Source organism: Mus musculus, chromosome 18 (assembly GCF_000001635.26).
Source record: "Mus musculus strain C57BL/6J chromosome 18, GRCm38.p6 C57BL/6J".
Classification (NCBI taxonomy): Eukaryota; Metazoa; Chordata; class Mammalia; order Rodentia; family Muridae; genus Mus; species Mus musculus.
Genome location: NC_000084.6, coordinates 28,029,569 through 28,038,583, shown reverse-complemented (window position 1 = coordinate 28,038,583; position 9,015 = coordinate 28,029,569). Strand labels below are relative to the sequence as shown.

Sequence of the window (9,015 nt, the reverse complement as noted above, 5' to 3'; positions counted from 1 at the left end):
ACACCTTTTAAAAATGCATTGATGAATTATTCGGTGTAATGTGTTTTCCTTTACATGTGGTCTAGTTAACTATCTCACACATATGTGTAAGTCTACAATGATCAATATCTGTAGCATGAAATACCTTGACCTCATAACTGTTCTTAATAACCCATCCTAATAGAAAACCTTCTGCTGCTTTTGCAGTCATCACTCAGCTAACTTTTACAGATCAGTATCTAGAAGTGGTTAAGAGTGGAAACAGGAAGCCTGTAAAAGTTAGCTGAGTGATGACTGCAAAAGGAACAAAAGGTTTTCTATTAGGATGGGTTATTAAGAACAGTTATGAAGTCAAGGTATTTCAGGCTACAAATATTGTCAAACAACAAGAACTCATGCCAGCTTTCTGTCACTGTAACATAATGATTTAGGTAATTAACTAATAAAGAAAAAATATGTATTTTGGCTTATAGTTCTAAAGGTTCTAGTCCGGGATACAGGTGTTGGACTGCTTTAGGCCTTCAATGAAAGCAGCATGTCCAGAACATAAAATATAATTTTATTTTATTCACTTTACAACCAATTATCTGAAAGCAAGAAAGAATAGATTGGAATCCTAAGAAACCTTCAACAGCAAATCTTCAGTGACAAAAGGACCATCGAAAACATCATAGATCCCACATCCTACACTGAGCAATAGTACCAGCCTCCAGGAAATTCCTTTGACCCATTGAAACTGAAAGCCTTCAGCAGCCTTACTACAGAATACTCATTCTTTATGTTGTGATGACACTCAGTGATGAATATTCCCTCTTCAATAAGCTGAGTAAAATTATCTCCCCCACCTGTTGATGCATCTTTGTTCACACAGCAATGTATACTTCTTATAAAAAAGAGTTGAAGACAGGATTTCTTTCTCAGTGGTACTCCTATGTAAGCAATGACAATCAGGGCTTAAAATGGGAACTAGAAAATTATAGATGGATTTTGTCTTCCTCAAAATGATTTTCTTTTCTGAAAAAAAAGTTTCTTCTGAGCTGAACCCCAAGATCGAGAACATGATCTTGAAATAAGATGACTTAGTTTAGATTTGATTCACTCACAGCACCTTACAGAATCACATGGCACATTTAAAGTATGAGAGTTCACAACAAGGAGGCCCATACTGTTAACCTATGTATCTTTCCTCTTACAGTGGAGAAACACCTTCCTGTACTAGATAACCAAGATGGTGTGAATGGTCAAGACTAGGATTCAAAAAAAAATGAAGGAAAAGACAGGAGAATAAAGGGTCTTGCTGTCTGCTGAAGATCCCTGTCACAGAAGGCCACAGATGCTACTACAAAGTAAAGGTCAGTGAGAGGGTTATTGAGACTCCAGAAGCAACCTGAAAGTGTGGTTCACAGATGGCAAGGCAAGGGATCCAGATTCTTATCTCTGAACAAGATCATTATTAGATATTTGCAAAGCTCTCTTCTACTTCAGAAGCAGCACTATACACACCCTCACTCAAGACTGTTACACCTGTCTCAAAAAACCATACACCAGCCTTGGCTGGAGATGACTTTGTGTTGTCTACTACAGGCCCTCCAGAGACATTGGAAAGAACTCAGCATAGGTAGTTGGGCTAGAAAGTGTCTGATGTGTTTCTACTTTGTCACTACTTTTTTCCATGCCCAATCACCCCTCTCAATGTAGCCCTGGGATAGAATCATCCCATGACCTAACCCTCAGCATACCATTGGGGTATATTCCCTTCCCTGACTGCTAGCACCAGTTTCCTGGGACATGTCCAAACAGCATCATCATGTCCTGCTTTTCTGAACTGTTAGGAAAAAGTGTCATTCCCTGTCTTGACCCATGGTCTTGATTCTACTCTCCCATGACAAACTTGGAGGCCAATGTGTTTTAGGAATTGCCATGGTATTTGCATGATTCTACAAGCCAACTATCTGTGTGTACATTATCTGTATGTGTGTATACACATTTATCTTTTGAGCACTGGTTCAAAAGACTAATGTTTATATCTGAGATGTATATTGGATTCTATAAGAAAACCCTATATATTATTTCATGCTCCTTGTTGCATGCTTTTTTGATATGATAACAAATGTTCATTGAGGGATCATTTTCTCTGCAGACTAGAAAACTGCTTCTCTACTGGAAATATTTCCAAACATCATCTATCAGCCAAATGTGTCCCGTGTATTTTAGAAGTCATGCATGGCTCCTTAAAAACAAAAACAAACAAACAAACAAACAAAGCCCAAAACCACTGTGCATTGAAGGACATTGTGACATTGTTCTTGTGTTGTCAATGCCTAGAAGTCTGCATCCTGGTAGTATAATTTACCTTGAGGAATAATTTATAATCTAAAATATAAATGCTATTCTATATATAAAAGCTCTAATATTCTTACTCTAGGAACTAAATAGTTTTCAAATCTTTTTGAGTTGTTTGTTCCCATACAAAATGATTCACAAGTCTCCATGGTTGGTGTCTGAGAATAACCATATTGTTACCACTGATTTTTGCTTATGGGAATTGTACTTCTTGACTTGAGTAACCTAAGTTTTCTAGAAAATAATTCCATCCATAGAAATAGTTATGATAGACAAGTAATCCAGAATCCATCAGGTTTATGGTTATTTTAGCTTATATCCCTGAGCATAAACTAGACTCAAATGATATAACTGACTTCGGGTCTTACCCAGAACTTCATAATACACAAGAAGCTTATTGTGGTTACCCACACTTTCCTTCTGCTTTCAGGTTGAAGAACAAGAGAAATTGGTTACATTACCCTAATAGCCACTAATATTTGATGAAGAGGATTTTGATGGGGGGAAGTATTAATTCTTCTTCTTGTTGTTTTGGGTTGTTGCTGATAGAACAAAAGAGAGTCTACCCAACTCAGTTTCTAAAATGGTGTGTTCCTTCAGGCTTGCTTCGATGGGAAGTCACATGTGGAACATGCTTGGCATTCAGAGAGGAAAATAAGAATTGTTTTTTTTTTTAATTTTCTAAATTAAATTAATATAAATGAAGTGGTCATACATTGCCCAGGGAAGACTTAGCACACTCTCTGGTAAGATGGTAGGCTACTTTAAAGCAAGAGGTTTTTGTTTATTTTGCTACTTCCTCTGATGAGACTTGGGGGAGAAAAGGAACTGATGAGTTGGTTAATGAGCAATATTGTTAAAAACCCATTTTTAAGATCATGGTGTGTTCATGGCAGGAAGTTGCATATAATGTTCAATGAGAAGATGAACCTAGCAGTATTCATTGTTGGCGTCCATTTGAATATTTTACCATTAATCTTCTATACTCCCTGGGACTTAAATAATAGGTTGTGAAGAAAAATTATTTATTTTAATCATAAATCAACTGAAGTAACATCAACCAAGTAATTTTTTTCACATTTCTATTCACTGCTTCTTTATTTGTTACTTCTAGTTCTGTTGTAATCTGGGAATTTTACTCCCATCTATGTGTTAGATTTTCATATAACACTTAAAAGAATGTTTTGTAAGTGACTAAAGTGTACTAAAAGGAATGTGGCTTTCTAGATGAAGAAAATAAGGAATTCCCAAAGGGAATGTCACACACTAAAAGCAGGCATCTTTTCTAGAAGGCAGTAAGTGATGCACATGTTTTACCAAATTGTATTAAACCATTTTGTTTCATATTTCCTACAGCTTTTGTCCTCTTGGAGATCGTGAGCCAGATAACTCTTCCTTCCCTACATGCACTAGTCATGTCTGTGGTGCCCATTCAAGCTTGAGCAAATGGCTGGGGAGTCTCCATCAACGAGAGCCTAATTCAGCTTCCTCAAGCTTGGTGTTACAATGTCAGACTGTTGGATCCTATGTTCTACTGGAAAAACCAAAGCTTCTGAGAATAGAATGCCTACAAAACTCTCTCTTTTTTTTTCACTCCCTTTCTTCCCCACTTCCAATTTCTGATTCTGTTTTCATGGTCCTTGGGTTTTCTCTGATGTCACTTCCTGAATAGCACACATTTCCTTACTGCTCATGTGCCAGAAACATGCATCACCCTATCCCTTAAATTCAACTTCTACTCCTCTCACCTTCATATTTCAATTTATAGAACTTTCCTCAATCCAATGTTCATTTTAGCCCTTGTTATACATATTCTTTGTATATAGCCATTTGTTATCATTCTTCCTTTCTGCATGATATTATATTTCTGTGCAGCAAAGGATGGAATTTTCATTCCCCAAAACTAGATTTTATCTGCCTTGGGATGTAATTCGAGGAAAGGATGAGAAAAAATGATAGATCAGACTGCCTGAGTTTCTTTTGCATTGTATTCTTTGTTTTTAACAAGTATACTACCTGGAACTTGACTTTCTTAATTTTATTCATAAATATATTTATTATTTATTATTTATTCAACAAGTGAATGAGTAACTTATTCCAAAAATACACATTAAAAACCACATTCAATGCCACCCCTAAGTGCTGGGAATTCAGAGGTAATCAGAGTTCCAGGCATCTGATTTGGACATTCACACACGGCTCTGAGCTGACAAGGACTCTGCTTAGTGTTATGTGACAATTATTAGAAAATCCCAAATAATTATGGGGACAGAAGTTCATTTCTTGATAGACGAAGAAAATTTGTTATTGATAAAGATGGTAAGATGAATATGGTCCCTGCTTTTAGGGGAAATACTTCCATGAACATACAAATTAATAAATAAAAGGTGAAAATGTCAATGAAAGATGCTAGAAAAACCTTGTGACAATATTGAGTGTGATGGCCAGAGACAACCATGAAGGTAACCTTTTGTCTTAGTTAGAGTTTTACTGCTGTGAGCAGACACTATGGCCAAGGCAACTTTTATAAAGAACAACATTTAATTGGGGCTGGCTTACAGGTTCAGAGGTTCAGTCCACTATCATCAAGGTAGGAACATGGCAGCATCCAGGCAGGCATCGTACAGGAGGATCTGAGAGTTCTATATCTTCATCTGAAGGCTACTAGCAGAATACTGACTTGCAGGCTGCTAGGATGAGAGTCTTAAAGCCCTATGTTCACAGTGACACACCTACTTCAACAGGCAACACCGCCAAATAGTGCCACTTCCTGGGCCAAGCATATTCAAAGCATGACACATTTTAAGTTGAAAGCTGTGCAAGAACAGTGTAATGTAAAATACCTGCAAACATTCCAGGAGAAGATGACCCCAGGTATAAAGATGTTAGGTCAAAGATGAAACACTGTTTTTACGCTGTTTTACTTTGTTTTACAACACTACTTTACTTTGTTTTACAACAAAGGAAGTATGAAGAAACCTAAACGTCAATGACTAATTGAACCAGTGCAGTCGGTTAGGATCCTACCAGGAAGTCTGAGGACCTTAGCTGTGACTCTTACCTAAACCAGGGAAGAAGAAAACTGATACCTGTAGGTTGTGTTCCGACATCGACATATGTGCCATGGCATGCAGTATCCATTCTCAAAGAAATAAAAGTAAGTACAATGAAGATTGGTCTGGGACAGCAGAATCAGGGCAGAGCCCAGTGTCTGCTTTCGGTTCTGAGTGAAGTATGAAGCCATTATGTGGTTGATAGTGAGAACATTAAATTTGATTTACATTTTACAATCTCACTCTTTTCAATTACAGTGAGAGAGCCATGAAAGCAGGAGCAGAAGCAAGAAGGTGACTGTACATGCGGGGACATGCTCTGGTGGCTCACTGAAGCTGGATGATGCGCAGAGAGAGGAGTAGACACTTTGTGTGGGGGAGAGACTGGTTGATGTGCTTGATGAAGAAAAAGGGAGCTATGGCTAATGCCTGTATGTTCAACTGTGCTGTCTTTTGTTGAGAAAAATGATTAAAAATAATTTCTGGGATTGATAACTCTATGCTTAGTCTTCTGTAGATATGTTTTAGGTCACTTTCTGAGAGCTTTTCACTATTAGAAGCATTTCCAGAAGTTACAGGAATTGAAGTGCTTAAATACGTACAAATAACAGTGAGAAGAGAGAGTGGACATAGGATTTGTTCCTCTCCACAAACACATGAACCATGTTTTTTACTCCGTAATACGTACTTAATTTTGTTGTCTCTCTCAGACGCCAATACAAGAAATTCTGAAAATATACATATATTCTGCAAAGGAAGTGTGCTTTTCATCATCTGAAAGGACACACTATTTGTGCATATTGTTTTTTATTCTATTGTTGGCAACTGAAAGAATTTATCACTGCCCCAACTTTACCAATATTCTTGGACAAAATCGACATTCTCTTATAATGGACAGCATAATTGTGCTCAATAGTTATCCTTATCTTTGCCTTAAATATCCATTATGAATGCAAGGGTGCAAAGCTTTTCTTTGTTCCATCAGGGAGGGATTTGTGGTGTTATAGTTTGATTTGTGTTGTTATAATAAAACACTGACCAAAATCAATTTGAGGAAGAAAGGATCTAAATGATTTATAGGTTATAGTCAATCATTGACAGAAACTAAGCAAGAAACTCAAGACAGGAACCTAGAAGAAGGAACTGAAGCAGAGACCATGGAGGAACATTGCTTAGCAGTTTGCTCAACCTAACTTACTGAGCTGTTTTTCTTATCTAGCCCAGGTCCACCTTAGGGATGGCACTGCCCACAATGGGCTACGGCTTCCTACTTTAATTATTAAGTATGAAAATGCCCCAAAGAAACATACCAACTAGCTAAAATGATGGAGGCAATTCCTTTAATGTGGTTCCTTCCCAGGTGACACTCTTTGTGTTACTTTGACAAATCTAACAACTAGCACACCAGATTCTAGATAAGACTATTACAGATCATCATTGATTGTGCATAAGAGGAAACTGCCATACAGGATATTATAAAATGTACACTTGTCTTTGACATATCATGTTTCCCATTATCTGTCCATCTTGGTTACAGAAAGCTTTTCAGGAAGAATTCAAAGTGCTCAAGTCATGTAGTGTAGCATATGTAAGCAGAATCGAGACTACTGGCTGTAACATTACCAATGGTTTTCATTTCATCTATGTACATTTAAATGTTAAGAGATCAATTCATTCCCACACCATACTTTCATTTATTTTATTTTAGGTAAGAAGTGAATTGCAAAGCAGTGGGAAGAAAGCTTGCTTGGATGTGGAGGTTGGGCTCCAACATTCCACCAGTTCATTGCTCAGAGCCTCGAATGTTTAGCAAGGGTAAAAATGGACACGAAACCATACAAGCTTACTGTTGCCCATGTAAATAGAAAAACTTAACAACAGGAAGGGAAAGAGTGGTTTTAGTTGAGATTTGCAAAGACAGCATATCAGATTGAAGAGTTTGTGAATAGCCTCTCAGCTGTCCTCAGACCTGCCTTTGGTGGTTTCTAGATCATCATCTGCTAACCACAGTTTCTCCACACCATTTTTCTATGTAGCAAACTCACCAGGGCCCTCTGCATTGTCTCTATTCTATCTCTCTGCACAGTAAGCTAAAAATACATATCTCACAGATTTGTGTCACGCTAAATGATCATTTAACTGCTCAGTTCAGAACCCCTGGAATTTTCCATCTGCCTTTAGTCTATCGGGCTGACTGTGAAAGGTACCACTGAAAAATTCCCTGTGGGTTGGTTTCAGAGTGGGGATGACTTAAAAACTGTACCTAACACTTGCAGCCTGCAGAAACAGATGAAGGTGACAGTTCAAAAAGGATGGAAATACAGATCAAAGAGATATAAACACAGATTAAAGTGTGATCTTAATATTATTTTTAAATAATACGTTGACACATCTTGGGGATCATTGTTTCTGTGTTATCTTGTAAGGAACAGAACATTCTTACAACTTTCAGGGAGACAGATCTAGTTTTAAAGGAAAGGGTAGAGACAGCAAATAGCCAATTACTTTGAGGTTAGGAATAGGAATGGGCAGAAGTGGTGAATGCTCTCAATGTCAAGAATTCTAACTATCACAGATAGAAAGGGATTATCCATGTGGGGTTCTGCATAGAGAAAGGATGCCAAATGTAGGATGCAAACCAAACCACACTCTTGCTTTTTGTTTTCATTTATACAGAGATACTCCCTTACAACCCCCTCCAAACACAGAGATCATTATAGAGAGTGTCCAAGGCAAATTAAGGAAAATAATTATTGTAGCTGATGAAGCAGAAAGCCTATTAGAACTAAACACTCCTTCACAGTACTAGGAGGTAGAGGTACTGGGATAAATGCATTTTTCAGCATCTTTAGTGTGTATATTAAATTAAGTTTTTAACCACTTTTCTCCTCCCCTTTATTTTCTCCTCTAGCCCCGACACTGCTCTTTCAAAGCAAACATTGTCTGAGCCGAAATCCACAGAAGGTGCTAACAAGAAAAAGTTTAACTGCAATGAAAATCTATTTTTCAACTCTTTTCCTCTAAGATGAAAGGTAAATAAAATCCTACAGGAGTGCTGGATGGAGGAAGACTGTAGCTGAAGTGACAGGAATTGTTCACCAGGAGTGATGACAGGATCTCCTGAGAAGCACAGGCAATTCTGCAGCTGACCTGGCTTGTTTTACATTTTCTCTTAAGTAGGCTAGGCAGGGTTCCTGTAACTTCTACCCTTACCCTCTTCAGAGAGCAAGAGTTCTTCTTGATTTGGGATCCATGTGCTTGTTCTAGCTTAACTAATATATTACAACAATTTCATAAAAACTGATACTGCCTGTGAGTTTTTCTGTACTGTAGAGGAAGTCTCTAAGTTGATGTATATTCTTAAGTGTTTAGATCACTGGAAAGAGAGACACATTGGACACGCAAACTTTATATGCCCCAGTACAGGGGAACGCCAGGGCCAAAAAGGGGGAGTGGGTGGGTAGGGGAGTGGGGGTGGGTGGGTATGGGGGACTTTTGGTATAGCATTGGAAATGTAAATGAGCTAAATACCTAATAAAAAATGAAAAAAAAAAACGAAGTTTGATAAGTGTACAGGGTCAGATCTTACACTTGTATGGTGTGTGAAGCTCAGCAACGTTCACTGTTTTTGACAAGATGC

The 9,015-nt window shown here is 37.8% G+C and overlaps 1 long non-coding RNA gene across 1 annotated transcript; it reads left to right on the top strand.

Annotated features, from left to right (window-relative positions):
* Positions 1 to 5,064: 5,064 nt before the first annotated feature.
* Gm33805 lies at positions 5,065 to 8,809 on the top strand. The gene is made up of 3 exons (XR_386132.2): positions 5,065 to 5,479; positions 5,634 to 5,806; positions 8,287 to 8,809. It is a non-coding gene; the product is annotated as a predicted gene, 33805 (long non-coding RNA).
* The last annotated feature ends 206 nt before the right edge of the window (positions 8,810 to 9,015 follow it).